The sequence below is a fragment of the Anomalospiza imberbis genome, chromosome 17 (assembly GCF_031753505.1).
Source record: "Anomalospiza imberbis isolate Cuckoo-Finch-1a 21T00152 chromosome 17, ASM3175350v1, whole genome shotgun sequence".
Lineage (NCBI taxonomy): Eukaryota > Metazoa > Chordata > Aves > Passeriformes > Viduidae > Anomalospiza > Anomalospiza imberbis.
In genome coordinates this window covers 11,548,123-11,559,968 of record NC_089697.1, presented here as the reverse complement: position 1 = coordinate 11,559,968, position 11,846 = coordinate 11,548,123, and the positions used below count along the sequence as shown (strand labels likewise).

Genomic DNA, 11,846 nt, shown 5'->3' with positions numbered 1-11,846 from the left:
TATTCTGTAGTGGACTGTTGAGCATTTCTGCTATTTATGTAAAAATCCACAATCATTTTGGGAAAGTGTCAACATTTTCATTTTATTTCATCGAATCTATGGCATCCAAGCTGCTAACTCTGCTTCAAAGTTTCTGCTTGTAACTTAGAAATAACAATGAATAAACTCAGATAAAGATCACAGAGCATGTACTATTTTTATTAGCACTAATAAGACTATAATTTAAAAATATTCATTGGAAAATGGAATGACAACACATATTTTTATAATTGTTTCTCCATGAGAACCCCTACTCATAAAATACACATAAAATGTGTGCCTTGCAGGTATTTTGTGCAGTTACACACATAAGTGAGTGAGTAGTTCCTAGTAAAGAAATAAAGTACACAAAGGCCACAGTGACACAGTCACTTTGAAAAATCAGTTTTGGTATCAAAACAGGGCTTTTCCATTATTTGATCAGTATGCAAATGGGTTACAGTGGATTGCTTCACGTTTGTGTATACCAGTATTTGCACCAACCAGGGAAGGATGCTCAGAGCCAGCAGGTGATTGCTCTGGGAGTTACTGGGGTAGCTCCCTCAGTGCCCTGAGTTCACTCTTGCTCTTCACTGTGCACCTGAAGATTTGCCAGGATTTCTGGAAACCCAGGAGGAAACTCATTGAGCTGCAGCAACTGTTTGCACAATGTAATTCTAACTGGCCAAGGTGTTCAAACCAGAAGGTTGTTTAAGCAAAAAAGAACCTCCAAGAAATGAACACAGGCAGCTCCCTCTAACTCCTTATCACTTAGAGGGGAAAGGTGCTGCTCTTTAACCCTGCAGCAAGATCTCCTTTGTGTTCTGCTGCCATCAATATCTACTGCTTGAGTCAGCACTAAGTCCTTGGCGTTCGCAGCAGTAAGGCAGCAGCCAGTGTTTGCTCTTCCCTTCTTCCCAAGAAATGACTCACAATGATCAACATCCCACCTCTTTTTTTTTTTTTTACATTCATTTTCAAATGCCCACAAAATAATAATATTTTACTTTTTTTCCATACTCTTTACAAATAATGGAGAAGTGAGTCATATCCTTTGGAAAGATTACCCCAGAAGGAGAACACATAGCAGAAGTAACTTCAGACACTTTACTTAAAAACCAGAATAAAGAATAACTTGGCATCAGACTCTGGAAATTGAAGTTAAATGGTAGTTTAGCTACTAACCATAACCTGTGTACACTGTTCTTTGGACAACCAAGATAATTGTAAGAACAATATTTAAATTCAGTGTGCTTTTTTGTCATGGCCAGGTTTGTGTATCTTGCTAATTTTAATCATGTGGTATGTGGTTCTTCAGTTTATTTTAAGGTCATAAGATCTTATTCTTGTCTGATTTATATAAACAGGTATAATAATGATTGATATGTCATTTAGCAGCAATTAAATGACATTAATTCAGGCCAAGTAAAAGGGGAATTTCACTGGCTTTTAAAGAGTTATATTAAAGAATCAAAGCACCAAATACCCACTGGATGTTTGTATGAAGTGAAATCCAAATCCAGATGAGCCATGGTTTGATTTTGAAAACCAAAATAAATTCTTTGCCCAGCATCTACAGTTGGACATTCCTGACTCTTATTCCAATGTCTGAATATTAACTCTGTCCTGACATTAAGGGTTTTGTATTGTACATTTTGTCATTTAAGGTACCTTTACTTCAGGAGATACTTTGATAGACACTAATTTGGGATGTGCAAAGAATATAATCCAGTATTTCAAGCCATTTCTTTATCATAAATCTGTCAGTTGTTATTTGTCCCATGTATCCAGGCTTTTGGTGTTATGTGAAACTACAAACCTGACTATTTCTTTCCCAAAACTTCTAACACTTTACATGAAAAAAATTTGTAGAAGTTGTGGATTTGCAGCTGACAAAGGACTGCCCAGTCATCTGCCCCAGTTGTGAATCCTAAAGGTTGTTACAGAATCATTGTATCACCTTGTTATGTTTGAAACCTGGCCTTTAATTTGTGGAAATTAACCTATTTATTGGAGCCAGGTTGGGTACATAAAGGCCACTGCACACTGTAAAATATCACACGTCTCCAAGGTCAGGACAGCGTCAGTAAACTCTGCATACACCAGAAAATGCTTCAAAACAAAATTAAATCACTTCAAAAGTGCAACAAAAGTCTTAACAATTTTAATTCTGTATAAAAGTGTTTGACCTGTGTTTCTGTGCAAGTCAGAGCAGAACGAAAATAGGAGAACAAAATGTAAGAGTATTTAGATGTCTCTGATGCTCCAACCAAAATTTCATTTAGTCTTTTGCAAAGCTTCTGGTGAGCACAGGGAGCTGCAGAGCAGCTCCTTGGTTGACAGAAATGTCTCAGAAAGCTGAAGCCATCTGGCCTTTAGTGTTGTTTTCAGGTAAACTTTGCTAACAGACTCATTTTGCAGAAGAGCTGCGGAGGGTCTTTCAGAACTGCACACACAGAAATGTTACTGGATCTGATACCCAGTCACCAGAGCCAGAGGTGGAAACAGGTCAGCCTCACATCTGCCACCAAGGATGTGTCCCTGCAGGTGCTCTCCTGGGTGTGTGATGAAATAACAGCAAAGGCTTAAATGGCAGCTGTATTTAAGTTGAAGAACAATGAAATCAAAAGTATCTTTTTCACAACCACTCACTTAACAAACAACAAAACTGGGGGACAAAAACATGGTGTTTTGCTTCACAATGTGTTCTTTTCTGTGCTGTTAGAACTGGCACAGAACTGGCACTTGCTATTTATAATTTCATTAATGTAAAATACTTTACCAGGAGCTCAGAGTCAAAAGATTGCTATTTATTTAAAATGCATTTTACAGAGAATAAAGATATTTTTTATTAGGTCATAGTCGTTGGTGATTCTGAGTAAGTAGCACTGCTGAGGTTGCAGTCACCATACAAGAGTTGCTGTACATTTGGAAAGAACCAAAGTGAAAAGCATCCACAGCCTGTGCACAGACAAGTGATCCAGTGCCTAAAAGGGTGCTTGGAGAATAAACTTCAGTGCTCTGCATGAGACATCTGTGACATCCCAATGACACTCACTGCAGTCCTAAGCCTGAGCAACAGACTCCTGTTTCCAGTCCGTCCTATTGGCTGCTCTGTCTGCCTGAGGTAACTTTAGTTCTGAGATTGTTTCCTTACAAAACAGAGGATGCAGATTACATTATTATAATTTTCAGAGACACAAGGTTCCCCATTCACACACATCATTTTCCTCCTTTAGTGAAGGTTCTTTTTGGTTCCTTCCACACTGTACAAGGTAGCAAAGTGACAAACATTGATCTAACAGAGTCACTGGCACCCAGACCAGCAACCTCTGCTTCCCTGTGAAGCCCGGCCCAGCCCCTCCTTGTTTTAGGTTCCTCAGTGGGTTGTGTTTTGTTCCCCTTGAAGCCAAGCTCTTGTAACAAAACAGGTAAGGCCTGCTCACAGACTATTACCTTCTTCCTGACTCCTGTGGTTTTCACATCCCATCAAATTGTCGTTTAGCTGAAAGCATGTCAGACCATTTCACAGGACCAAACTGGAATAAATTTAACAGTACTGGAAATTGATGCTGTTGTGCTGTGAAACTGATTGTGATGGAAGTGAACAAAACATCGTTCCTCAGTCATACACGGAAAAGACTAATGGTATTGAGAAATAATTTTAAAATATAACAGTTCTGTTAACCTCATGTGTTTTGTTTTAGGTGAGCACCTTGCAGTTCCATATGAGATCTAGCAGAAATTTGGAAGTGATGGGTCAATATAGTGTGCTTTTATTAATGGAAATTACACCTTTACACCTTGTGGTCACAGATTGTGTGTGTGGCACAAGTGACTCTGAATTAAGCCCCTTTCCTCATATTTCCCCCCTCACTGCTTTATCTGCCTCACTAAAGAAGTGAAATAAATTAAAAAGTCACTAAATATTGAAATAAACCTGTGGTCTTCAAAGCACAAAAACAGATGCAACCATGAAGAATTAAACAGAACAAAGAAACTTCACTCCCACCAGCACCACACTTTCAGTTTGGTGGCTCCACTGACAGCAGCTTCTGGGTGTAAAATCAGATTTGCAGGTAGCAGATTGGGATTAAATGTGGACACAACTCTTAAACTAAGTTTTTAACAGCTCTAGTAACAGCATCCTTTAGAGTTCCAATACAGGGCTGAAGAAGTGGCCATTTTCTCTGCTTCCTTGATAAAGGGCTCTTTATTCAGTCCATTTTCCTGACTGCTTTCCCAAAAGATCATAAATGTGGAGAGCAGCCCTGGCCCCGAACAAGCCATGGCAGCCCTCGCCCCGCAGCCCCTGCGCGCACATTTCTGTCTGCGCCTTTCCCAGCGATGCCTGCGGGCTGCCGAGTGACACCCGGCTAATCCGCGCTGCTCCAGCCCGACCCGAGCCCGACGATGCCTTCTCACTTCCCGCAGCCCCTCCTCCTCCTCCCGAAGTGAGAGACGGGCGATGCTTTTATTCCTCACCGGGGAGCAAGACGAGCCCAGCTCTGCTCGTGAATCTCCTCTGCTCGCTGACACGCGTCAGACACAACATTCTCATCCTTAAAAGCTGGAGCAAAACAAAAACACAGCAAGAGCCCAAAAAACCCCAGTGAGCTCCAGTCCCCGTCTGGAAAAAATAAACAGCCATTACGCTCCTCTTGCCAGAGCCCAGCCATGTCCTTTGTTTCACGAAAGCTGTGTGATTTCTCTGCTCCCATCACGTGCATCACAGCTTCCATCTTGGCACTGCACTGGTTAATGAACAAACCCCACATATTGGCAGTCTCTCAGGAGACGCCGAGATCCAAGTGACTGGCACGTGAGGAAGCACGAAGGGACGAGGTTTATGGGTTCACTTGGACATGGAGATGTTCTCCCCCACCTCATTTCCTCCCTGCCTGTAGCCACAGGCAAAGCTGGGAGCTCTCTGTGGCAGCAAACCAGCCCTTGCTGCTTAAGCCCAAAGCCTGAGAAGTCAGGGTGGCTCTGCTGCTTCTGCACAGGACAACAGGATGCAGGGGCAGTGGTGCTGCTGGGTCGGAGAACTCTGCTCCAGGAGATGGGCCCTGAATATTGAAAGTGGGAGAATTCACTTTAACCTACAACTCTTGGGAGGCTTGAGCCAGGTGCCAGGTAAAGGGAACACACTGCAGTGCAGACTGGACAACAACCTGCTTCCCAAAGAGCACTGCTGATGCTTTTGTTCTCCCAGAAGCTGTGTCCACAATAATTCCAGTTACTTATGTGCAAATGAGAAAAGCTCTTGCCATAGATTTGACCAAACCAGGTTTCTCACTATGTTTGCCCTTCTGTTTAAAGTAGGAGTGCTGAGCAGATCAGTGTTTTACTGGGATAGCCACAAGCAATGGACAGCTTGAGCCCTACTCCTCCACCTTGGGCCAGAGCTGTTCAACTTGAGAGTGAACCCCCTTCCTCATACTCATCCAATCTCAATTAAAATGCCCTGCATGCATAGATGCAGAATTCTACACTTGAAGTACTCACAAAGGAGAAAGAACTTCCTAAATCTGCTTTCCATTTTCCTTTCATTTGCACTGTTGGAGTCGCTGCTAATCCATTACCTGGCAGCAGTGACAGACAGGACCTGGCTGGTTCTGCTGGGCAGCCAGAACCTGGCACTCGCTGTGCTCCTCTCAGCTCACTGGTCCTGCAGGGGTTAACCAGCTGTTGAGGGTTTCTGGAACACACAGGACACCAAATTGCATAAATACTGCAATTATTTGGAATGCATCTTACATGCAACTCATGTGTGTGCTTGGCAGTGTTGGTGGACTTGTTTTAAAGCTGAATAAAGCACATGCAGCATGGTCATGGATGTGTAAAAGCATCCAAATATGAGAACAGCTTTTCAAAGCTAGTAAGCCAAATCTTTCTCCTTTGAAGAACGGCTCTATAATGAGGATTTATACATTTTTACTGTGGAAAAGTAGATAAATACACAGTATTGTCTTGTAAGCCTCCTGAACAGTCCCCATAAGGGCAGATTGCAAAGTTTATCCTATACCTCAGGTTCCAAAATGATGGTTTGTTCACCTGGTCTTGCCCAAACCCCGTGAGACATAAAAATACAGACTTGTAAGACTCTAGTCTCAGCTCAAGTCTTTCACAACACTAACAAAACAAACAAGCTTCACTTTCTCTCCTGTTGACTACAGCCTTCCCTGAAAAATTACAGCTTTATTATGCATAATTCAATTTCATCAACTGCTTTTCTTTATTGTCCCTTCTAATTATGCACATATATACTTGTTATTTATTGCAATACATAAATCATGCCCCAAGCATAGCACAGAAATATACACACACTTCTTATGTAAGAAGAATGGAAAAGTCAGAGATTTATTTACTCCCCTGTCCCATTCTGGATTTGTAGGTGTTTGTACAGATTCAGAAACCACATCTGAATTTTGTCTGAATTCTCCCTTTGGTCGTTACAAGGGCATTAATTACCTGCATTCCATAATGTATCACACCAACTTTAAATGCTTTTCTATTTCTGAAAAACAAGGCCAGATGCATAGAAGTTTTTGTGCTTCTGACAGCCCAATGATGACAACACAGTAACTCAATTTCTTGCCTGATTTTGGCTGAGAGAGGCTCAGGTCAGCGGTGTTTGTGTGCCACATGCATTACTTTTTTCAGGACTGCAGTCCAAATTCAGACTTTAAATGATACACCACAGGATCCTTGTTCTCCACAAAGCTACGGAGGGAGCTTGGGCAATGAGATCTTATCTTTAGACTTCAAAGGTGTTGTCTGAAATGAGTCCCTGTGGATAAACCCCTTCAGGGCAGGACTTGTTCCTCCTGAGCCCACTTTGACTGTGCTGACCACTCACCCTTCCCTGCAAGAACGTCTGCACACAGCAAAACTAAGCCAAAATTGTCAGGTTTTTTCCACCACATATTGAACCACCTATGGAATATAATTGATCTCAAGCGTACATTCCCTCTGCAAGGTGTCAGGACAGCACAGAGTCCAGAGGCATTTGTGTCCAGTGAAGAATGTAATGCCTGCAGATCTCCCTTCTCCCCCAGAGGAGAGAGACTTGAGAGGCCCCTGTAATGGATGTTTATTTGTCTGTGGTATTGATTTGTTAATTTGTTACACACTAATCATTAATCAGCATCTGGTGCTCAGACAGTACAAGGGGTCACACAATCAGCCATGCAGCAGCACCCACTGCCCTGCCAGGCCTCTCCAGAACCCACAGATGCTGAAACACCAAACTTTAATTTCATAAAGTAAATGCCAGCACTGCTTTGCTTGGATGAGCCCAGCCATGGAAGCTCTCCTAACCAGACCAGGGAGTGCCCCCCTCATGTCCCTGAGGTCACAATTTGGCTAAACATATGCAGAAGATGCTTGGCTCATTACACATGTGCATATCAAATCCACATTCAGCAGCAAGGGAGCAGAAGACAATATATGGTAAAATACTGGAACTGCACTTCAAAGATCAGGATGCAATTCCACAGACTCCCAGGGTGACTTTGGCCACAACAGTCACCTCCCCTGCTTCAGCTCCCATCCTTAAAAAGCAAAATAACCATCCCTCATTTTTACTTCATCCATCTCTGCAATTTAAACTCAGAGTTCTTTGTAGTGGTGTCTCTTTCTCAAAATACATCCAGCTCTCAGTACACAATGTCCTCCTCAGAACAGCCTTATGAAAATGCATCCAAAAAAATAAAATACAAAGAACCATATAAAACATCCACTGATGAGATAAGACCACCAGCACAACAATGCAGTGAACAGCTGTAATCAGTGGGAGGATTATTTCTCTTTGCCATAAATGCCATCTATTTTTCAAGACAAGCTCTTCCCTTTCATAGAACAGGGAACTCAGTATCTGCAGACAACTTCCCTTCCCACCAGTATGGTTTTTAAAGGCTCACAGTAGTTTGTGGCATTAATTAGAAGATGTCACACCTTAATGACAAATATTAGTACTAATCTGCTTGATTAACATAATTTATTTCTTCATTGGACATTTTATTCCAGATGAGCTGCTTTTCATCCTCCATTTTTGCTGGGGGAAAAAATGCATCCTGACATGCAATGTTAATGTGCCCTCTGTGCTGACCTCTTATATCTTTTCATTCTCAGCCCCTCATTCTCTGCAGTGCCTGAAATGAGCTTAAGCAGCAGCTCTTGGTCAAGACTCTCAGACACTGGACCCTTGCCAAGGCTTTTGGGGTGTTCAGCACTGACTAAAGGTCTATTCCTATGACATACACATTTAAATTTAGCACTAAACTGGTGGGGGAGAAAAGAGAAAAATATGTAAAATGCCACTTTCTGACAAGCAGAAAATTAGAATTCATTCCCCTGAGAATTAAATGGACTTTTCTGCTTCCAGTCACTAACTATGACAAGGTTAACATTTTTCAGCCTAACGACTAAGGACATTAAGTGTGCATGTGAATAAGAAATAAAATTACTGGAGGGTATTAGCCAAGTGTGTGACAACAGCCTGAGCTGACAACTCTGAGGCTGCAGATTGTAGCAAACACTGATCCTTTGCTGTGGAGAACCAGTGGATACCACAACATGGAGGGCATCCTTCTGTCCTTATTTCTGTAACAACTTCAAAATCACAGCAAGATTCACGTCTGGGTGGGGAAGAGCTCATCTCAAAGGGCATCCAGCACGGTCCCAGTGTCCCAGGCAGGGGCACCATGTCAATCAGCGGCCACAAACCCCTGAGGACACTCCAAGAAGAAAAAATCCCAAGTGCATCTCTTACTTCCCCAAGGATTTGTTCACCACTCCTGATTTAATTCTGATATGACACAAGGATTAGGGTAGGAGATTAAGTTATTATTTGTGACTTGCCTTGGCTTCTGTCCTTCCCAGTTCTGTTTTCCCTGTAGCTCCTCACTGTCTTACTCAGCTGTGGCTTCCAGACAATAAAGGATTTTATGGGATGCAGCACAGAGAGCTCAAAGGAAAAGAGAAGTCTCTGTGTTATTGATATGCCCTTAATGATAGGCATTAAGATACTGAAAATGATGGACTACTGGGAATCTTTCAGGATATATGTAAAACTGGGGCACTAACAGGTAAGACAGGAAAATTATATTTTCAAATATCTAATTTCTTCAGTGAAAAATAAGTGTAAAAATGGCATTTAGGTCAAGTTAGAGAAAGCCTTTTTAAACAGGAACAATTAATATGGATTCTACCAGAACAATAAAAGCTGCAAGGACATCGACAGAATTCAACACAGAGCTCTCCTTTTATTGTTTCTGCCTTTGATTTGGTTTCAAAAGCTGCTTGGCCACAACTGAGGAAAAATCCAAAGCTTACAATTTAGGAGATAAATGAAACATTTAAAAAAATTAAAATAGACATTAGGACTAAAAAGAAGGAAAGAAAACCAGAAGAAAACAAGTACTTTCAAAACCACAGAATCCACCTCTAGATTAGCCAACTGGAAGGATTCAGCAATTTCTCTTTGCTTTCCTGTGGCTGTCAGGGCGCTCATCAGTCCAAAACAATGGATTTTTTAATTTTTCTAGGTGTGAAATCAGTGTGATGAACTATTAGGCAGCTCAGTTCATGTTTGCTGTAACATCAAAAGCTGGATTCTCCTCTCTTCATGTACAAACCACCAGACACATCTTAGCCTCTGAAAGGTTTGTGCTTTGCCAGAGCAGTGTGAGAGATTCCTGCAAGTTTGACACCAATGACAAGTGCTGCACCTGCCCTCCCACAAGCTCTGATCCACATTCCACGCCACTCTCATTACTTTTGGTCCCTGGCCTCATTACCTCACACTTTCCTACATAAACTGCGTAAGCCACTTACCTGCCTGTAATTCTGATAAATCCAAATCACTCTGAATGAGTTTGTTTTGTTCCTCTGCCCCTCCAACTTGCCCAGCCTTATTTTATGTCATCAGCATATTTCAGGCACTTTTGAAATTACATCCTGCTCGAGGTCACTGCACTCATTTTAATTCCAACCCCCCCAGCACATCAGTGCTTTAACTCCCTCCTGATTTATTTATCCTGTTTATCATCAGAGCCCAATTCAATCAATAAAAGCTGGAATTCAAACACATGCACACGTTTGAATTATGAATACAAACACTTATCAGGGGACAGAAGACAACTGCTATGGTGTAGATCATTCCTCTAACATATGGCAGCTCACAGGTAAGGGGGCTCAAAGCCATGAATTTTTATACCTTGACTTCTGCTTGACCCCAGTGGTTGTTTGGCTACTGGAAACCAAATGAATTGAAATAGTATCAGAAATTCCATGGAACAGGCTTGGCCAAGGGATCTCTGCATTTCTTATCCCAAGCCACTAGAACTGTATTTATGGCCTTTCTGAGCTGACAGTTCCTTTGTTAGCTCCTGTACACACAGGAATTCCAGAAAAACACCAGCAACCCACACCAGACAGTCATGTCAAGCAAACGCTGCAAACAGAACAGTGTACAGAGAACTGGAACCTAAAGGGAAACCAAAGCACAAACCTCAATTGCAGCCTGGCTTAGGCATCAAACCAACCTAAACAGGCTGCTGGAAGCAGAGTAGGAAATTAATAACTTTTGGCTCCCCTCTGCAAACCACCACCCTCCCTAAACCTTACTGGTCAGCAGATCCTCAGGCACAGCTCACTGCTGGCTTCTGCTTGCCTTTGAACACAGTTGGTGGTTACAACCTCACAACACTGCAAATTCAGAAAATGAAGGCAGAGAATGTGTGGACATGCTACAGACAGAGTATCTTTGGAATTGTGCGCCCCAGCTCATCTGCAGTGCCATTTCTCTCAGTCCTTTGCCATCTTCTCACTGCTCTTCCCTCTCCATCCTCTCCCTACCACAGATCCTTAGCAGCCATCCCTCATAAGCAATCATCCTCCCTGCTAATCACTCTTCTGAAAAAGCTGTTTCTGTTTTTCCTTACTGCTCTAAACTCTTGTGCCACAGCAGAGCTGTGCTGGTTTGCAGCACACAGAGGCATGGCCTGAGTGCTGGGGACTAAATCACAGCCCCTCTGCCCCTCCTCATGAGTTTGACAGTGACAAAATTCCCTCCCGAATCTTCTCTGACCTAGGGTTATGTGAATTCCAGGAGTCTCTTTGAAATCCTGTTTTAATATTTCACAATTTATGCACAGAGTATTTTGGCTTTTCTATCAATACATTTCTGCTTGGTAACTCCCAGTTTGAATGCTGATTGTGTTTTGCATAAATTAACTAAATTGCAGCCCTTCTGTTTCATTGGTACTTTTTGTCTGCTTCCATCAGGAACAATGTCAGGGAGATTGCAAGCTGACTACAATTCTCTTTCCTAAGCAAGAGGAAAACATGTAAGAGCCCAATCAGCACCAGTTTCCTGATGGCTGTTGGGCTTTATAAGCTATATTGTACTCTGGCATTTAACAATTTCTGTTCATTTGGTTCACTTTAAGAAAGGAATGTAACAATTGCCACAGTGTTCTGAGCCTCTGGTGTCTATTGATAAATATGGAACAGGTGTAAAAACAGTTTCTCTTTCTTTCTTCTTAAAAATTCCCTGAGCTAAAAAGTTGTTTATGCAATGCCAAAGCAAGAACAGGTCTGTGCTCCCAAGTTCCAACACTCAGCTTCCATAGGGAAATGTGCAGCAGAGTGGAGTTCACAGGTAAGACAAGACCTGCCGTGGTGTGAAGCTGCCAAGAACACAAAACTCTGCTCAGGTGCTGCCTGAGCCTGGAAGGAGGCTTCCCTGTAAGTTCTGTATCCCCACAGGTAGGGGAAGTTCCAGCAATTGATGGCACATTTTGAAGATTCTTTTACTACAC

The 11,846-nt window shown here is 42.2% G+C and overlaps 1 long non-coding RNA gene across 1 annotated transcript; it reads right to left on the bottom strand.

Moving 5' to 3' along the window:
* Positions 1–2,807: 2,807 nt before the first annotated feature.
* Positions 2,808–9,640, bottom strand: LOC137484266 (uncharacterized). Its single transcript, XR_011004805.1, has 2 exons — positions 6,047–9,640; positions 2,808–5,719 (listed from the first exon to the last, which is right to left on the bottom strand). It is a non-coding gene; the product is annotated as an uncharacterized lncRNA (long non-coding RNA).
* Between the last annotated feature and the right edge of the window lie 2,206 nt (positions 9,641–11,846).